The sequence below is a fragment of the Talpa occidentalis genome, unplaced genomic scaffold (assembly GCF_014898055.3).
Source record: "Talpa occidentalis isolate TD23 unplaced genomic scaffold, MPIMG_talOcc4v2.1 talOcc4.9, whole genome shotgun sequence".
Lineage (NCBI taxonomy): Eukaryota > Metazoa > Chordata > Mammalia > Eulipotyphla > Talpidae > Talpa > Talpa occidentalis.
This window is the reverse complement of record NW_023605305.1, coordinates 85,970,617-85,991,653: the sequence shown is the minus strand read 5'-3', so window position 1 is coordinate 85,991,653 and position 21,037 is coordinate 85,970,617. Positions and strand designations below refer to the sequence as shown.

Here is a 21,037-nt window from a genome sequence, read left to right as displayed (position 1 = left end):
TTTATGGTCTTAGCCTTAACAGGAAGACTTTGGTGATGGGTGGTTGGGGGGGACCTTCAGTGAAACTAAGTTGCTAGTGACCAAGGGACACTCAGGGACCCCAAACTTGCATGCTCTAAAAGGATTCAATTATCTGTTCACAGAGGCAGAGAAGACTCTGTGAAAGAACTTTAATAGAATGTGCATGTAGAGGGAAGAAAAGAAAGGCTATTCCTAATAAAACCCTGAAAATTACTTCTTTCCTTGCGGTAAATGCCCAGCCAATCAAGCTCAAATCAAAGCAGAGCTGCTAAGGCCCAAAACCTTGCCACCAGCCCAAGGCACCTTCTTGAGGGGAGCCACAGTAAGGGAGCAAAAGGGACCTAGCAAATCTGGGACAAAAGGAAAAATTAAAAAATACAAATTAAAGTAATGGCTGCCATTGTCAGCCTCCACACATGTCTCTTCTCCACGATTCCCCAAGTCCCTGGTGCAAATCCAAAGCCAGAAAAGCAAGAATGCACTCTCTTCCTCTCTCTTCCTTCTGTGTTATACAGCTTCACCTGGCCACTCAGCAGTGCTCCCTGGTTCCCAGTAGCTAGTCCAAGGAGGCTGCACATAAGTGGGGGTAGAGAAATGTTACTTGCCCTAGCAACACCAATTGTTGGTGATTTTGAGAATTCTGTGTGGGGCATAGAAAGTGGGGCTCAAAAGGGGCAAGGGGTGGCTTCATGAAAGACATCCAAGGAGAAAGGGAGGACCCAGGGAAGCAGCCAGAGGAACAGCGTGAGCAAAACAGTGGCAATGAGACATAGCAAGGCTCATGAGCTGCCAGTTGCTCACTGACTGGCACTCATGGTGGGGGGGAGGTGGAGGAGGAAGAGCAGCAAAGAAGGGTAGTCAGGGATCACCTTAGGAGGATTTAAAGGCACTGACTCTGGATCCAGGAGCCTTTGAGATTTTTATGTGACAGGTTCTGTCTATACTAAAAATGAAATCCCATATTTCTCTTCCGGGCTGTGTACCCCCAGAATTATTTAGGGTTCAGTAACCAGGATGCCATTATAGCAGATGATGAAGAATAGTTTCAGCTGAATACATTGAATCTATTAAGTGGATTTCAAGTTATTTCTTCCCCCATCTAATAATTCCCAGCAACTAGAATAATAGCTGAGAAGGAAAGCTGCAGGGTCCCGTGGGAGCAGAAGGTGACGAGACTGGATTTAATCTGGGGAAGGTGAGCAGGTTGTCCCAAAGAAGTGGTTCTGAACATAAGGTCTGGGAGCCGAGTACACATCAGCCCAGGAAGGACTCACAGAGCCTTCTGATAATTTTATGTTAACATTTCAAAATCTCCAAACTAGTACTCCTCTTCCTGGAAGGGTTACTGGTTTAATATATCATCAGGAGGGAGGGAGGAGCACAGGGGACTGAGGTGATGGTGCACGGGTGCATTGATGAAGGAAGCTCTATGGGGACTACACCTGAGGGGGTGGGGGGAAGCAAATACTGTTTAAAAATGAACAATGATGTAAAAATAAAAAAAATTAATAGTAAAAAAAAAAATATCATCCAGTCCTGCCATAAATGGAGCTGATAGTGGTACCCACATCCTAAGGCAGCTCTAAGGACAAAAGTAAAATATGTAAGGTTTTAACCTATGTCTAGAACTCAGTGGAGAGGCAAGATATCCAGTCATAGTATCTGTCTTTCTTGTTCTCTAAGCGTGTTGAGCCTGTTTACTTTGTTTTATACCCTTCACAGAGTGTAGCTATGAAGGATTTTGAGACGGAGTCCTTTACCTAAGACTCACATCTTATTCACTTGTTTATCCCAGCACCCAGCACAGTGTCTCTGACATAGTAGGGACTCAGCAAGAGCTTTTGCTCAATAAAGGAAAGGATATCTGTATCAAAACCTATTACTCTGTAAACACCAAAATAAAACCAGTTTAATTTCAGACTCTAGCATCCATCAGAAAACACCACGGGGGCCCAAGCAAAGTTGCAGCTTTCTGGACTACCCCTTCAGAGAGTGATTCTGGAGTTTTCTGGGCCCTTGCATTTTTATTAATCGCCTTGGGCTTATCTGAATCAGGACCTCTGTCCCCTGTGCTTGGAGAAACATGGCTTTAAGCACTCCAGACATCAAAACAAACAACTTTTATTAAACTTGATATTTGGAAGTAGCAAACACATTTCAGTTCTTTCTACCTAGAACAACTTTTCATTTGCTCTCTTATTATTTCTTTCTCCTTGAAGCATTTATTTTCTAGGTTACCCAGCACAGCTCCCTTCGCGTGCTGAGAGGTAAGCACGCTCCATCTACAACATTATTTCAGGCCTCCTAAGGAGATAATTAGGCATTGCAATTGATTGCAATTTATTAATCAGAGCAGGATGTTATAGAATATGGGGAGAGTACAGTGCTAAAGTCTTGTATAAATGCAAGGCAAGTGCGTGAGTGATAAGGGAATAAGACAAAAATAACCACCAAATCACAGGATTTTAAACCTGATTCCCTGTTTTACAGTTTTGTCCTGATCTATAAAAAGGGAAGATTAAAACCTGACTGATCTACACCCCCCCCACCCCAGGTGTCAGCTTTATTCTATAAATATTTGAGTGCATACTGTAATGTGTAACAGGTACTGTCCTTGGTGCTAAGGATACATCAGCAAATGAGATGAAACCCTTGCTTATAGAGAGGGAAATGAAAACAGTAAATGCATCTATTTTCATCAACTCTATCATACAACACAGCAAGTAAGAAAGACACAGCAAGTAAGTGACTAAGGGGATACCACATGAGGGGGCGGGTGCTGGTAAGAGCCCCCTAACGTGGGAAGATGGGGGAAGGATTCTCAAAAGACACTGTCTTTAAGCAGAAATCTATGTGGTGGACCAGAATACACTTGGGGAAATGGGTGGAAGAACACTTCAAGGAGAGGAGTGGCAATGCCAACTGGCTAGATGGTCCCCAGGGGCTGACAAGTGACTGTCACATGTTGGAGAAACTGCTGGACATCCTTTCTAATGAGCAGGGTGAATGAGGACAATGGGGGTGCAAATGGAAGCCTAGTGAACAGGAGTCTGTGATGGGGCTGGCCGTGTTCTCACAGGACAAGGATCTACACAGTCAACAAGCTCAGCCCGTTCATCCAGGAGTGAGAAAACATAAACCCAGAGAGATTAACAGATCTCGTTAAGTAGATACTGAGGTCCAGGTTCTAAGATGTATAATAGGCCTTTGTTATCTTTGCTGATTTTCTTCTTGCTTTGTCTCCATTTTGCTTTGCTTTCCTTACTTTCTTCCTCTGAGCTTTCTTATTTCTCTTCCTTATTTCCCTCCTCTCTTTTCATCTCTCCTTCTGTCTCCATCCTGCTGCCTCTTTCTTCATCCTCAGGACCTCACTCTTTTTTAATTCCATGGATGATGGTTGTGAGGTCAAGGTCACAAGATTTAGCCCATGTGAAAGTGTACCTACGTTCCTCAATAACCTTGTGATGTCAAATCCTGCCATCTGAGGACCGTGGAAGATTACTACACTCTCTTTAAAGGCTGCTTGTTATTTTGACTAAAAATTTAGTTTCCTAGTGTTTTACAGGTGAGTCAACTCTGTGCTACAGAGGTTGTTTATAAGATATTTGATACACCCCACTATAAGATATTTGATACAGAAGGTGCAAAAGGTGCAAAGGTACAAAGGCAAGAGCCAAGGGTAGCAAAACCCAACCAGAATATCCAAAGCCATAGCATAGGCACTAAGCACAGGTCTCAGCCATCAGGTACAGGGGAGGCCAAACACAGGCAATAGCTACCTCTTTGAAAGAGGTCTGTTTGTTCTCTTCTGGAAACAGATGTCTTACTTCAGCTCAGAACCTCTGAGGGATGCTAGGGAGTGGTGGTGCTCTGCACATTATACCAGTCATCCAAACAGTAACCTGATTTCTAAACTGAGAGAACAGAAGCAAAGCAATGTGTGTTCTTCATGTCCTGTCCCAAGTGAGTCCTCAAACAAATCCTTGACCATTCTATTTCAATTTCATATTTCTAGCCACATAGCTAGAAAATGCAGAGCTGGCATCTGTAGAAATTGAATTTTCTTTTCCTATAGAAAGAGTCCTTTGCTGTCACAACAAAGCATATTCTTTTTCTTAGGAAGAAAGTCAAAGGAATTACTGGGAGTCCTTTTATCCTGCCAAACAGCCAGCATCTGTCTTCCACGCAGCTTCTACAAGTTCTCTAACTCCTCCAACTCTATTTTCCAGCTATACCACACACATTACTGAGTCTCTACAAAGTAACAATTCAAAACTAGTCCCTGGGGATGCTGTTTTCTCTTCTGTAAAATTAGGGAGTTGAATAAATGATGTTTAGCTCAGTGGTCACTCTGCCATCTTTTCCTCCTAGGTTCTCATTTGGAATGATGCTATGTGGGGAATAGAATCAAATCCAGATTTCTCCCCCTTCTCTCTCCTTATGTGTGATCAAAGAAAAAAAAGATGTTGTCTTAGAATCTTGATATTATTCAAGTAGATATTTTGCATGACATTTCAGAGGGGATAAGAAAGAGGCTGAAATTTGGTTGTGAGTTACTAGATAGTTCATAAGAGTTTGGAAGTTGATTATACATATATATATATATATATATATATATATATGCATAAGAAAATTTGATTTAGAAAATGTGCATGTTTAAACATGGAACCACAAAATATCAGAGAAGGGGTTTATCAGATCTTCTCCCTTGAAAGAAATCTTTGGGGGACTCTGAAAATTGATCAGAGGTCTACAGTAAATGAAGTGTTCATTCAAGAAAAGCTATAAGGTGCCTAGGAGAACAATGAGAGAATGACTTTTGAGACTGTTCTCATGCCACTTCCAGCCCCTGGAACAAGTAGTTCTACCCTGGCTGGGTAGAGGGAGATAACAGGCAACTTTATTACTGCAGACGGCTGGCTTGATTTGGACTAGAGTGGGGAGTGCTGAGAGCTTTTTTGTCTTTGCCCAAGAGCTTTGTCGAAATAGCAGCAATCTTGCTGCGGACCTTGGAGGGCAAACATCGCAGCTGCCTGAGGCTGAAACACAGACAAAACAGGCAACAGATTAGTTATAAACATGGTAGGGAAATACAAGCAACAAGGAAGGCACCGTAGAACTGATAATAATCCAGGTGATTTTTGTGGTCTGGGAGGCTGTCTGTCTACTCAGGAGAGATGAGACAAGACTAACAGTCTTCAGCTCTGCGTGAAGGAAAGGCCTTACAACACATAATGTAAAAGCTGAACATATCTGTTAAAGCGTCTTAGCTTGAGAGGCATTCTGCGCATAGCACCGTCTGCAAAACGTGAAAGCCTCAAGGTATATAGACAAATTTTGATGAACTACTAAGTTATTTTGATCAGGATCAAGCCCAAGAAAATCATGCTTATAAGTTTAAAAAAAGAAGAAGAAAAAGAAAAAGAACATAAGCGGAGACATTTGTGGTCACATATACAGGGGAGCAGGTTCAACAGAAGTAGCAGAGCCAAGGCACTAAACAAACAACTAAAGCAGCCACAACAGCCCCTGGGAGTGAAGAAATCAGGTTCCAGACTGCTACCATGTATTATCTAAAATACCAAATTATATACCAGTATTATGAGAGAAATGCACCATAATTGAATAGTTTAACCAATACCCAGAAAAAAATCTATAGAAATTGTCTGAGTGAATCCAGATACTTGCTTTATCAGACAAAGACTTCCAAGCAGCTATTGTAATAAGTGTGTTCAAAGGAATAAAGGAAACCATGTTTAAAGAATTAAAGGAAAATATGATAATAACAAATCACCAAATAGAGACTATAAGTAAAGAGATAAAAAATATAAATAGAACAAAAATGAAATTCTGAGTTAAATGTATGATAACTAAAACTTTTTAAAAATATAGTAGGGGGGCCTCCCCTGGTGACACAGCAGTTGAGTGCTGGGCTGTGAAGCTGCCCGCAGCTTCTGCAGCACCGGTTTTGATCCCTGGCCGCAGGCGAGGGTCCCACATGGTGCAACAGACCTCTCCTGCTGCGCTCGCTGCTCCTCTCAGCAGTGTACTTCATCAGTCTGCCTGTTCTGTTTCCCACTCTGGCCCTAGTGAATTCTCTCACCCTCCTGCACTTCTGACTGTACTCAGTGCTTGTATAAATAAATAAATAAATATTTAAAAAAAAATACAGTAGGGGTGCACAGTGGGTTTGAACTGACAGAAGAACCAGCAAACTTGACAATAGATAAATAGATCCTATACAGTCTGAAAAACAGAGGAAAAGACAGAAAATGAAACATCAAAAACCCCAATGTTATGCCATAGGAGTTTCAGAAGAAAAGGAAAGACAGAAAGAATAAGAAAATATATTTAAAGAAATAATGGCTACAAACTCCCAAAACTTAGGAGAAACATTAACCAACACAATAAAAAAAAAAAAAACACAAACTCCAAGTATGATAACTCAGCATCTTGCTACATCATACCCTAACTGTTAAAATCCAAAAACAAGTAGAGTGTCCTGAAGGAAATGCAATAAAAGTAACAGCTTACTTCTCATCAGAAACAATAAAAGCTGTAGGTGAATAAGATAACACTCAACATGCCAAAGAAAAGTCAACAAATAATTCCACGCCCATCAAAACTACCCTTTTTAAAATGAAGGTGGAATAAAGACTTCCATAAAAAGAAAATATGGGAAGTATGATTTCTTACTTGACATGAAAGAGTCCCAACAGAAATCCTTTAAGTTATAAGGAAATGACACCAGATAGTAATTCAGCTCTCCCTGAGGAAAGAAAAAACACTAGTAAAGTATAATTACATAGATAGGAAAATGTTGGTAGAGACAGAGGGGTATGTGTAATAGTATATTAATTGGGAATATATAACAATTATAAATATATTTGTAAATAACAGTGGAGTCCCAAAATATGTGAGAAATGGACAATTGAGCAATAATTGGAGACTTTAAAACTTTCAAAAGTTGATCTAAAAACTCGACAGAAAATTAGCAACAATATAAAAGACTTAAAATATTATTATATCAGCCAATATTACCTAACTGACATTAGCTCATTAGCTCACAATCTAGTCATCAACAGAGAAATGCACGTTCTTTTCAAGCGCATGTGGAACATTCTCTAGTATAAACTATATGCTAACAGAGCAGTAGCAATACATTGAAAATTACTGTGATTATACAAAGTATGTTCCCATGATGGAATTAAAAATCAACAGCAGAAGGAACTATGGGAAATTCCTGAGTATTTGGAAATGTAAACATTTCTAAATAACCCATAGGTCAACATCATGGAAATCAATTAAAGTAGACCTAAATCAATGGAGAGACAGTCCATGTTCATGGATTGGGAGATTAAATGTCGTTAGGATGAAAAAATATCCCTAAATTGATGTGTAGATCAAATGCAACCCTTATCAATATCTCAGCAGGCATTTTTTTGCAGAAATTGACAAGCTGACCTAAGATTTATGTGGAGGTACAAAGGTCACAAGAACAAAAACAATTTTGAAAAGAAAGAACAAAGTTGGAAAGCTCAGGTTTCTCAATTCAAAACTTACTTGAAGTTTAATAATCAAGATAGTGTGGTGTTGGCATGAAGATACATACATAGATCAATGGAACAGAATTGAAAACCTAGGAATACACTCTTTCATTTAGAGTCTATTGATTTCAACAAAGGGGCCTAGGAAGTTCAAGGTTTTCAACAAATGGTTCTGGAACAGTTACATACACACAGGACAAAAAATGTCTTTAGCCTTCTAACCTCAAACTATATACGAAATTACTCAAAATGGATCATAGAGCTAAATATAAGATCCAAAATTATAAAACTTCTAGAAGAAAGCTTAAGAAAATCTTTGCTATTGAAAATTAGCCAAATGTCTAGATACAACATCAAAAACAATTCATTATAGAAAAAAGAATAATATACTGGTCTTCATCAAACTGAGAACCCTTGTACTTCACAAAAAACTCCTTTAATAAGAAAATAAGCTACAGGTTGAAAGAAAATATATTCATATCACACCTGACAAGGCATTTGTTTCCAGAATACTTAAAGAACAGGTGAATAAGGAAGCCCAATTAAAAAAAAAAAAACTTGAAAAATAGTTTGCAAAATGCTATTGGAAGATTAAATATCATTAAGATGAAAAATTTACTCTATGATCAACCAAGTCCATTCTAGGTATCTCTTTATGTGTCCATATAAAGTCTCAAATAGAACATGGGAGTTTATATTAGCCTTATCCATAGTAACTAAGAAGCACAAATGGTCTGAATAACCACCAGCTGGTGAATGGATAAACTGGGGTGTATCCTACCATGGGCCACTATTCAGAAATAAGAGGGAATGAGCATTGATAGATGCATCAAGATGGATGAATCTGAAATGCATGCATGAGTATTGATATGGAGTGGATGTATTCTGTCTACAGCAGGCAGTTACTGCCATATGGGAACATGTGGGCCCACAGTTGTTGGATCTTCAAATTTTACAAACGAGTGAAAAAGAAACATTTAAATGTGCATCTTCTCCATGTTCAGCTGCAGATTCTAGCTCACTGTTTTGCTATCTGTTGCTTTATGACAGGGACCAGCAGTGTAGGCTAGTAGACCAAATCTGTCTCATCATCCATTTTCGTATTGCCCACAAGCTGAGGGGTAGTTTTCTATTTTTAAATATTTTTTGGAAATGCACTAAAGGAAGGCTAATAATTTGGAATACATGAATCATATGTGAAATTCAAATTTTCAGTATTCATAATGCCTTATTGGAACTCAGTCATTCTCATTTGTTTACATATTGTATAAAGCTGTTTTCACACTAAAATGGAAGAGCTGAGTAGTTGAGATACAGTCTGCTGTAGCACTGTCATTACCCTGCTAGTGGGGGACTGCTAATCACAGTGACGCAGTTACAACTCAGCAGTTTCCAGTGTCTTGCGTATTACTATACAATGACATCTTTATTTTTTTAATTAATTTTAAAAAATTAACGGCAAAACTGCACAGTTTGTAACCAATCAGTGCACACCCATTTTGTCAAAACAAGAAGAAAAAAACAGTACCTTGATCGTTGAACTTGTAATGCAAAGTAGAGTGTAATTATTTTGTTATTGTATTAGATGGCAATACAACAGATGCCAAGGGATTGGGCTGATCATGCAATGACACTAGTAGTGCTAAGAGAACACAGTTCATTTCAACAACATCAGACAAAATACTCATCATAGAAAGCTCATAGGAAAGCATTGATCCCAAAAATGACATCACTTAAAGAGATTAACTTATCTCAACAAAATTTCTTTACCCCAAAAAAGTAAAATAAACCAAACTACAGCCAAAGTGTTAGCCAAGAAAGAAAGGCCATTTACCAATGATGAGTTAATTAAATCATATTGGAATGTAGCCTCCAAATAAATGTATTTCTAAGAAATTTGTTGAAATGATTAGCCTTTTAGTGAGAACTGTGGCCCATGTTGAGAGCAGTGGAAATAATAGTTGATTAAAAACAAGGGAAATGATTTTGGTCGTCTTCCTTGCTCTTTAATTGATGTGTTACCAATAGTTTTCAGTAGTCCCTTTGAAGGGTCAATGCAGAGTTTTGAAGTGACTAGAGTCTCTTAAATAATATTCATGGTGTATCTCTAAAGGAAAATATTGTCAATAATTTGCAAACACTAATTCAGTGAGATTTGATGTGGAATCTGCTAAGATGTGTTATAGTTGATGGTGGTAGAAAATGTACGGCCATTCTTGTTAGTATAGTGGTGAGTATTCCCACCTGTCACGTGGGAGACTGGGATTCATTCCCCAACGGGGAGGCTGGTGGTGCAGAAGGTTGAGCACAGTGCTGTGAAGCTGTCCACAGCCTCTGCAACACAGGTTTGATCCCGGCCGGCCGGCAAGGATCCCACATGGTGCAGCAGACCTCTCCTGTCTCGCCTGCTGCTCCCCTCAGCAGTGTATTTCAGTCAGTCTGCCTGTTCTGCTCCCTGCTCTGTCTCTGGTGAATCCTCTCACCTTCCCGCGCATCTGGCCTGTATACCCGGTTCTTGTATGCATGAATAAATAAATCTTTAAAAAAAATGTATGAGGAAAGGAAAAAAATCTATAGGCAAATTTACAAGGCTTATGGAAATGCAAGCTATTTAGAGTGTGTGGCTATTCACTGTGTTATTCATTGATAGAAATTTTACCCCCAATTTGAAAACTGGTACTCAGACGAATGCATGCATTACACGTGTTAATAGCAATATTATTCACAATAGTCAGAATACCCCAAGAATATTCCAGAATATCCAGAATATCCATCATAAACACATCAAATATAAACCATAATGAATAAACAAGTTATGGTGTATAGTACAAAGGAAGAAAATGTTGCTACATGGTGCAATGTGGATGACCTTGGAAACATTATGCTCGGTGAAAGATGCCAGAAAAAATTCACATATTTTGTGATTCCATTTACATAAAATATTCAGAATAGCTAAATCCATAGAGTTTTATAACATACAGCTAGTTGCCAAAGAGTTGAGTAAGGGAAAAATGGGAAGTAGCTTCTTAAACATGCAGGGTTTCCTTTAGAGGTAGGAAGTGTTTGAAACTAGAGATGGTTGTAAAATATTGTGAATGCACTAAATGTCACTTTTAAAGTGTTAGTTATTATATTATGTGAATTTTATTTCAATTTAAAACAAATATATATATGCATGGATTGGTAGTATTCATTTGCTATCACCCATCTGTGTGAAAAGAAATTTTCAAAGATGAAATATGTGGACTTGCATTACAGATGCCACTACCAGGTGGTTATTTACAATCGATTTCAACTCCAGGAAATACCACTTTGATCCTAATTAGAAGAGATGTTAAACCTCCCCGAGTCCACTCTGTTCATTATTATGCATGTTAAAAAATTATCTAATTATTATATGTTTTATTTTGTCAATAAAAAATGTATGTGATTTTGTTTTCTCTCCTGGTGAATAAGTATATTAGAGTTCTGTTTCTGCATAACAAGTCACCACAAAATTAGAGGCTTAAAACTGCACCTATTTATCATCTCAAGGCTCTGTAGCTGGGGCACAGTATCACTGACTTCTTCCCAGGCTCTCATGCCAATGACATTTAGGTGTCAGTCATTGGCACTCATGGGTTTATGGTCCCGCCCTCAGCTCCTTCAGCTTGCAGACAGAATTCAATTCCTTGGTTGTAGCACTGAGATCTTTGTTTTCTTCTTAACTGATCAGCAGTCTCTCTAAGATCCACAAGACAGATCTGGGGTCCTAACCAACACTTGGCTACTTCTTCAAAAGCCATCAACAAATCCGCTGCCTTCTATGACACAGCCTTGTGTAACATAACATAACCATGATGACCGTCTCTGGACCATTGGCAGAAAATGTAAATTAATCGAGAAAGCAACATGCCATCATATTTACGAAGCTGTCACACTCAAGGGAAGGGCATTGTGCCTTTGGTCTACACCAAGCATTGGGAATCTGCCTTTGAAAATTCCAGCTCCCTCCTACATGATAGCCTTGGTTTTGCAATTCTTGGTCTGCAAAGTATAAAATACTCACAGAAATAGCTGATTTATTTATTCCTGCTCTGAATGATTTTCTTCAATACGATGTTTTAGCTCTGTGAGCCCATTCAATTCTTACAGCCAAAAAGTTTGTGGATGGCAGGAGGTATGTCCCCAAACAAACAAAAAAAATGTTTGTGTCTCCTCAAACAAAAATAGACATAGGTTCAAGTCTATACCTGCTCATCCTGTGTCTTGCTGTCCTCAGGTTTGTCCTGAGTAAACCTCTTGATCAGAGTCCATATTATAATTTGACCTAGAAAGTTGGAGTAACAGCCCCAATGTTTTTGAATATTTTAACTTCCTGGTTTCCATCCTTCTAAAAATCCATTTCTTGGGCCTCCCTGGTGGCACAGGAGGTTGAGCGCTGCACTGTGAAGCTGCCCGCAGACTCTGCAGCACGGGTTCAATCCCAGCCAGCCGACGAGAATCCCACATGGCGCAGCAGACCTCTCTTGTCTTGCTCGCTGCTCCCCTCAGCAGTGTATTTCGTCAGTCTGCCTGTTCTGCTCCCTGCTCTGTCTCTGGTAACTCCTCTCACCCTCCTGCACATCTGGCCTGTACCCCAGCTCTTGTATAAATAAAATAAATCTTAAAAAATAAAATAAAAATTCATTTCTCATTTTCTTATTTTCCTCAGCCAAATATATATATATTTTTAAGATTTATTTATTTATTTATACAAGCACTGGGTACAGTCAGAAGCGTGGGAGAGTGAGAGATTTCACCAGAGCCAGAGCAGGGAACAGAAGAGGCAGACTGACGAAATACACTACTGAGGGGAGCAGCGGGCGTGGCAGGAGAGATCTGTCATGCCATGTGGGACCCTCGCTGGCAGCCAGGGATCGAACCGGCACTGCAGAGGCTGCGGGCAGCTTCGCAGCCCAGTGCTCAACTGCTGTGCCACCAGGGGAGGCCCTCAGCCAAATATATTGACTGTTAACTTCTGAAATGCCTTCTGTTTCCAACATAAAATGTCTGTGGGTGTTGAGCTTGATTCCTGGGCTGTGTTCTGTTGTCTTTACCTGTTCTGGCATCTCTGCATCAATTGCGGTAGCCTGATGTTATGTTTTCCTGATCAGATTGATTTTCCCTATATACACATCATTTTCATGAATGTCTTTCATACAGCTTTCTGTTTCTACCACATCAGCTTATGTACTCATTTCCTCATCCTAGGTCAGAAAATTGAAGAGTGAAAAGGTTTGCCATCCCACCCCAGCCCTGTGCCCCAGCCAGGAGCAAAGCACAGGTAAGTCAGCCTGCTCTAAACATTTCTGTACTTATCTTTGTATCTTTGCATGCACATGGATTCTCTTTTATTCCATTTTCTTTTAACATTTTTTCCAGTATTTTGTAAAATCCTGATTGAACTTTTGGAGCCTCAGTGTGTTAAGTCTACCCCTGGGCATCTTCCTGAGCCAACACCCTGGACAAAGGATTCTCGTTTGGGTGACACTTCTCTTGGGGTCTCTTGTGACAGGGCACATGTGGGAAACAGTCTGAAGAATCTCAAAGTGGGGGTAAAAAGGTCAGGGTTATGGGTCATTTTATAAAACTTCATTTGAAAAGAATCTCCATTTTACAGAGAGGTTGTGTGAATCCCCACTGTGACATGGTTTGGGTAGGGAATACTTTTCTAAACATATTGGTTTTTGTGTGTTTGAAATGTACAGACAGACCTGCAGGGACTTTGCACATAGAAGGTATATGTTTGGAGCATGGGTGTGGGGCATCTGAGCCAGCTGGCAAAGCTTAGTATCACAGTAGCCGCCTAAGGAATTTACTCTCTGTGGTGTTATTCTGTGTAGATTTGACAAACTGTCTAGTTTGAGCTCAGCGATGATGTCACTCTGCTCTCTGTCTGGAAAGGGCCTGGCTGTGTCTCCTTTGCTGGTAGCCATCCCGTTGGGGAATGTTCATGGCACATCTGCACAGGCGCTATGAGATGGAGAGCAAGCACATGTGGGTACTGTGAGTGGAAAGTGAGGAAGCAGAAGGGAGAAGGGAGAAGATCGAATAGTCTGTTGGACGGAATGGAATGTTCCCATTATCCTTCATTAAGACCCCAGCCTGCTGACCTTCATGAGTGAGGTGCTGCCACAGCACCTATCTTCATGGACATTCTCACCTCCTGCACTACAAGAGGGTCCTGTGTGTTTTTCAGAGAGTAGTGTTTGGGGGGCTCAATTTGGCATCCTAATGAACCCACTAAAGTCAGCGTCCTCATGTTCATCTGCGCACCTGGGGACAGGGACACTGAACAGTTTAGAAATGTGGTTGGTATAGAAGTTTCCAAAGAGGTAGGAAACATTAAAGAAAGGGGCAGAGATTTTTTGGAAAGTCCCCATGAAGAACATGGCAGAAGAAGCCCCCCAAGAATGATATGCAAGCGCGGGTCATCATGCCCAAAGGTATGGACACAGCGAATAACACAGCTCCTCAAACTCCATCCCAAAGCCTTTCCCTACCCTACCTGTTAAACCATGGGCATGGAAAGAAATGGTTCCAATTTTTACAAAATGATTTCTGCTATTTCTTATCCTGAGTCCTCTCGTAGCTCAATCTGAGCCACAGAGGCTTGATCCTGAGTTTAAGAACTGCCCTTACCCCCTGACTTGTATTCCAGGTCTCCTACCATCTTGTCCCTTAGATTGTAAGCTCCACAAAGGCATGGGTCCATCTCTCTTCTCTCCCTTGTGTCACCAGCACCAAGACAGGAGACCAAATGCAGAGTAAATGTGCAAAGTTCAGACCTGTGTCAGGGTTGGTCTGCTGCTTCTTCCTGCCTATCTGTGAGTCAAATGAGGACAACCAGATCACAAAGTCTACCAGTAGCCATCCTGGTTTCCTGGAAAAGAAAACCAGGAAGATTGCTCAAGCTGGGTTTGGATGTAACACTGGTAGTATAGGGGAGCAAAAATCAATCATCCCAAAATATGTCTTTTTTGGTAAAAGCTTTGATTTCACAAAGGAGCTCAAAATGCCAGATGAATGTTGCTTTTGATATTTATATGTAACTTCTCTTTGTAGGGCCTCTCCTAGGAAGACCAAATTTCCTTATCTCTTTTCACTGGAGAAAGCAGCACTTAAATCTGCATACTGTGCATACTGTGCCTTCCTGGTAACCTTCCTAACTGACCTTCTCTTTCTCCCCCACCCAAAGTTCTTCCATCTTCGCTAAGTTGCTTAAATGTCATGTGAAGCCACCTGGGAAAGATGCTCATTCATGCTGCTCTCACCCATGAGTACAAGAGGTAGACATGCTGTTGTTAGGTTTTTAGGTTTGTTCTCTTATCAATTTGTTTGATGCTTGTTTGATTATTTGCCAGCCTCAAAGAACCCAGAGGGGCACCTGATGATTTCCTTTGCTCCCTGACAATAACAAGTTTCCTGTTTCCTTTTTATACATCACTGCTCTTTTGAGGGCCAGGTGCTGACCTCCTGAAAGAATGCAAATGTCCCCAGATTCAAATTTCATGACTGCTTCACAGAAGAAAGAGGGTCACCAATGTTGAGGGGCAATAATGTGTAGCTTCTTCAGCTCCCGGTCCTAAAAGTCCCCTGGCTCTTTGCATCTCTCCCATGAACTATCATGTCATTATAGGGTGGTGACTGTCAATCATGAGGAAGGAGGTGGATTTGCAATGGCTGTTATCAGAGCCCCTTCTCATCATACATCCATCACTCAGGAGGGCTCTTATTTATAGCTTTCACTTTTCAATTGGCTTCTTCTACTCAGGTCAAAAAGATTAAAATAAAATATCAAGGAGAAGCATCAAAATATTGGAAGCTTTTTGTTTGTTTGTTTCGATATTTCCCCTGACCTCTTCTGATGACAGTTTAAGGTCTGAGAAGAAAAAGTTCAGCCTGTGAGACATAGTTTATGAGGACACATGCCTTGACTTTATTTTCTGAATGACACGTGGCAAGTGAATGTTTTCTGGTCACTCTTTCTCCAATTTCTTCAATAATAAATTCAGTCAATAATTAAAATATCAGTTAACCTGATGGGAAACCCAGTGATGGGTTGTCTACATGCGATGGGGGTCCTTCATCTCAAGGGGCCACCTCGATGGTCAGCACCCCCATGGATGAATGCTCTAGCTCTTCCTCAGATGCCTCTAAAGAACACACACACACGTGTCTTTATGAATAGTGTTAATTTCACTGAAGTCTCCATTATATAGAAGAGGAAGTTCATGTTACATAAATTCATCTGCCTGCTCTCCTTTTTTTTTTTTTAAAGATTTATTTATTTATACAAGCACTGGGTACAGTCAGGAGCATGGGAGGGTGAGAGAATTCACCAGAGCCAGAGCAAGGAGCAGAACTGGCAGAAGGACTGAAGTACACTGCTGAGGGGAGCAGTGGGCAGGCAGGAGAGGTCTGCGCGCCATGTGGGACCCTTGCCCAGCGGCCGGGGATCGAACCGGCACTGTAGAGGCTGCAGGCAGCTTCACAGCCCAGTGCTCAACCGCTGCGCCACCAGGGAAGGCCCTGTCTGCTCTCCTAAAGACATTCAGTGGAGCTGCTATAGATTCTATGGAGAGAAACTTCCTTCTTACTCTTCTTCCATCATGGGACCATCTACCTGATCCATCTCATTCCCTTCAGGGAGGAACTTAAATTCCTTTCCTTGCTGTTATAATGTGGAATAACTTTCTACCTGCTAGAGCCTTGGGCTCTAACCCCTGAGGTCTTGAAACCCTAAGGGACTTATGAAAGTTATTTCAAAAATAGTTAGGTGCTTTAATGGAAAGTAGTATCCTTATAAAGAAATTTTAAAATCTCCCTAGGGTCAAATTCCTTGGATTAAATTCTGGTTCTACAATGTGCTAGCTTGTGGTTTGGCACTAGTTGCTTCCTTCTGGGAAACTTCAATCTTCTAATCTGTAAAACAGAAGAAAGAGCATGTATGTTATAATGTTATGATAAATAAGATGATCCAGGAAAAGTGCTTACCAGGGGCCCAGGCTTTGTAAAATGCCTAGTATATAGTAGGCTTGCAATAACAAATGATAGTGCTGCCTCAAGTTTTTAGACGTCATGTGATGTGTATGTGCCTTCATCTATGTTAAAGTGACAAAGGTGTCAGGCACTGCTGGGTAAATATTTTGAGTTGAGTACATGGTTGAGTGAGGAGCATTTCTGTCCCCCAAAAACTCATTGAATTAGAACTGTCCTTAAAGAGGCATAGTCCTGCATGGATTTTGGAAATGTGAGTTTTTCTGTGTGTCCAGCAACCTTCTACATTGTGGGGGTAATCATTATTATCTGCCAATATCATCCCAGGACCAGGCAGCATTTTTATTTTTTCCTTATGCTGTAGAGTGTCTGGTTCACTGGGTGGACTTTAAGCATACCCAGGGGTCTGGTTAATGGAATTTCATTCCACAAGTATTTTTTTTTTTTTTTCCCCTGGAGCTCCATGTTATTCCACTTGCTTCTGCATAAAGCTCTGATTCTCACTTATTCTTTAGGGTTTTACTCTTGGCAGAACTTTGCTAATCAGAGAATCTCAAGAATCTGAAAGGAGAGAAGTAGCTTCAGTATGTGTGTATTTTATTTTTTTTTTATTAGATAATAAATTTTATTGTTATATTCCCCATACAATTGCAGCCCCCCCATTCTGACCCCAATCCCTCCCCTCCCGCCACCGCCCCCCTAAAAGTGTCTCTGGTTCATAGTTTTTTGTTGATTTTGATTTTCACTTTCTTATAGTTATTCATTTTCCTGGTCCCTTATTTAAGTTTTCTAGATTCCTGCTATGAGTGAGACCATCCGGTATTTTTCTTTTTCTTTTTGGCTTATTTCACTGAGCATGATCCCTTCCAGCGCCATCCATGTTGCTGCAAATTGCATGTGTTTATCTTTTTTGAATGCTGAGTAATATTCCATGGTATATATGTACCACATCTTCTTGATCCAGTCATCTATTTTTGGGCATTTGGGTTGTTTCCAAAGCTTAGCTATTGTAAACAGTGCTGCTATAAACATAGGAGTGCAGGTGTTCTTTGGAATTGATGTTTCTGTGTCCTTTGGGTAAATTCCTAGGAGTGGAATTGCTGGATCATATGGAAGCTCTATGTTTAGTAGGTCCAGAAATCTCCACACAGCTCTCCACAGTGGTTGGACCAGTTTGCACTCCCACCAACAGTGCAGAAGAGTTCCTTTTTCTCCACACCCTTGCCAACATTTTTTGTTGCTAGTTTTTTTAAAATGTGCCATTCTCACTGGTGTAAGATGGTATCTCATGGTAGTTTTGATTTGCATTTCCTTGATGACAAGTGATGTTGAGCATTTTTTTCATATGCCTGTTGGCCATTTGCATTTTCTCTTCAGAGAAGTTTCTTTTTAGCTCTTCTGCCCATTTTTTGACTGGATTGTTTTCTTTGTTGTTGTTGAGTCTCATCAGCTCTTTGCAGATTTTTGTGATCAGTCCTTTATCATTAGTGTTGGGTGCAAAAATGTTCTCCCAGTTGGTGGGGTTTCTCTTTGTTTTTGTTATTGTCTCTTTTGCTGTGCAGAAGCTCTTTAATTTGATGAAGTTCCATCTATTTATCTTCGCCTTCACTATCACTGCTTTGGGTGATGTGTCTGTAAAGATGTCTTTGATGTACAAATCACGTAGTGTTTCGCCTATATTTCCTTCTATATATTTTATGGTTTCAGGTCTTATGTCTAGTTCTTTAATCCATTTTGAGTTGATTTTTGTGTATGGTGTGAGGTAGTGGTCAAGCTTCATTCTTTTGCATGTAGCGACCCAGTTTTCCCAGCACCATTTATTGAACAAACTTTCTTTGCTCCAATGCATAGTCTTTGCTCCTTTGTCAAAGATTAGTTGACCATAAATCTGTGGGTTTATTTCTGGATTTTCTATTCGATTCCATTGGTCTGTATGTCTGTTCTTGTTCCAATACCATGCAGTTTTGATGATTATGGCTTTGTAGTAGAGTTTGAAGTCTGGGAGTGTGATGCCTCCATTCCCTTCTTTTTTTTTCAGGAGAGCTTTGGCTATCCGGGGTTTTTTGTGATTCCATATGAATTTCATCAATAATTGTTCTATTTCTTTGAAGAATGACATTGAAATTTTGATTGGAATAGCATTGAATCTGTATATTGCTTTTGGAAGGATGGCCATTTTAATAATGTTTATTCTTCCAATCCATGAGCAGGGGATGTCTCTCCATTTCTTTGTGTCTTCTTCTATTTCTTTTAACAGTGTTTTATAGTTTTCTTTGTATAGGTCCTTTACCTCTTTTGTTAGATTTATTCCCAAATATTTGATTTTTTTTGTTTCAATAACGAAAGGGATGTTTTTTTTGATTTCTTCTTCTTCAGATTTATTGTTTGTGTATAGGAAGGCTACTGACTTTTGCGTGTTGATTTTGTATCCTGCCACTTTACTGAACTGATTGATGAGTTGAATTAGCTTTTCTGTGGAGTTTTTGGGGTTCTCTATGTATAATATCATATCGTCTGCAAATAGTGATAGTTTGACTTCTTCTTTTCCTATTTGGATTCCTTGGATGTCTTTCTCTTGTCTTATTGCCCTGGCTAGGACTTCCAGTATTATATTGAAAAGCAGTGGTGAGAGTGGACATCCTTGTCTTGTTCCAGATCTTAATGGAATTGCTTTCAGCTTTTCACCATTGAGAATGATACTGGCTGTTGGCTTGTCATAGATGGCCTTTATGATGTTAAGGTATGTTCCTTGTATCCCAAGAATTTCAAGGGCTTTTATCATGAATGGGTGTTGCACTTTGTCGAAAGCTTTCTCAGCATCTATTGATATTATCATATGGTTTTTATATTTCTTTTTGTTGATGTGTTGGATAACGTTGATTGATTTTCGGATGTTAAACCATCCTTGTGTCCCTGGAATGAATCCTACTTGGTCGTGGTGAATTATCTTATGGATACATTGTTGGATTCTGATGGCTAGAATTTTATTGAGGATTTTTGCATCAGTGTTCATTAGGGAGATTGGCCTGTAGTTTTCCTTTTTTGTGTTGTCCTTGTTCGGTTTTGGTATTAGTGTAATGTTGGCTTCATAGAACGTGTTTGGTATTGTCCCTTCCTTCTCAATTTTTTGGAAGAGTTTGTGAAGGATAGGCACTAATTCGTCTCTGAATGTTTGGTAGAATTCATTTGTAAATCCATCAGGTCCTGGGCTTTTGTTTTTGGGGAGGTTTTTGATTACCATTTCAATTTCGCTAATTGTAATTGGTCTGTTTAGGTGCTCTATTTCTTCTTTATCTAGCTTTGGGTGATTGTAGAGTTGTAGGAATTTGTCCATCTCCTCTAGATTGTTAAACTTGTTTCCATATAACTGTTCATAGTAGTTACTGATTATTCTTTTGATTTCTGCTGTGTCCGTTGTGATTTCTCCTCTTTCATTGATGATCCTGTTTATTTGTGCTTTCTCCCTTTTTTCCTTTGTGAGCCTGGCTAGGGGTTTGTCTATTTTATTGATTTTTTCAAAGAACCAGCTCTTGGTTTCATTGATCTTTTGGATTGTTTTTTTAGTTTCAATTTCATTTATTTCTGCTTTGGTTTTTATTATTTCTTTTCTTCTACTGGTTTTGGGTTTTTTTGTTGTTCTTTTCTAGATCTTTGAGCTTCGAGATTAGGTTGTTTCTTTGAGTTCTTTCTTGTTTCTTGATGTGAGCTTCTATTGCTATATATTTTCCTCTTATTACTGCTTTTGCTGCATCCCATACATTTAGGATATTGGTGTCCTCCTTGTCGTTCAATTCAAAAAATTTTTTAATTTCTTCTTTGATCTCCTCATTAGTCCAGTGGTCTTCCAGTAGTGTGGTTTTTAATCTCCATGAGGTAGGAAAGTTCCTTGCCTTCTTTTTATGGTTTATTTCTAGTTTGATGCCTTCATGGTCAGAAAAGCTGGTTGATATGATTTCAATCTTGGTGTATCTGTTGATGATTGTCTTGTGCCCCAGTATGTGATCGATCCTGGAGAATGATCCGTGTGCGCTTGAGAAAAATGTGTACTCCGTTTTTTTGGGGTTTAGTGTTCTATAGATGTCTGTTAAGCCCAATTGCTCTAGGTCCTTATTTAGAGCTTTGGTTTCTTTACTTATTTTTTGTCTTGTTGATCTATCCATTGTTGATAGTGGTGTGTTGAAGTCTCCCACTACGTATGTGTTTTCTCTGATGTCTGTTTTCAGAGAGGACAACAGTTGTCTGATATATTTTGGTGCTCCTTCGTTTGGTGAGTATATGTTAATGAGTGTTATTTCTTCTTGAAGTATTGTCCCCTTGATCATAATGTAGTGACCATTGGGGTCTCTTTTTATCTTTTTGAGTTTGAAATCTGTTTTATCTGATATAAGTATAGCTGTTCCTGCTTTCTTTTTTGGTCCATTTGCTTGTAGGATTGTTTTCCATCCTTT

General features: G+C 39.7%; 1 protein-coding gene across 1 annotated transcript in view; it reads left to right on the top strand.

Annotated features, from left to right (window-relative positions):
- Positions 1 to 12,817: 12,817 nt before the first annotated feature.
- The window catches only part of ATP10B (ATPase phospholipid transporting 10B (putative)), a 342,867-nt gene continuing 334,647 nt past the window's right edge, over positions 12,818 to 21,037 (top strand). The window contains exon 1 of the mRNA XM_054690976.1: positions 12,818 to 12,873. The gene's annotated coding sequence lies outside the window, so the exon portion shown is untranslated. The remainder of the gene's footprint in view (positions 12,874 to 21,037) is intronic.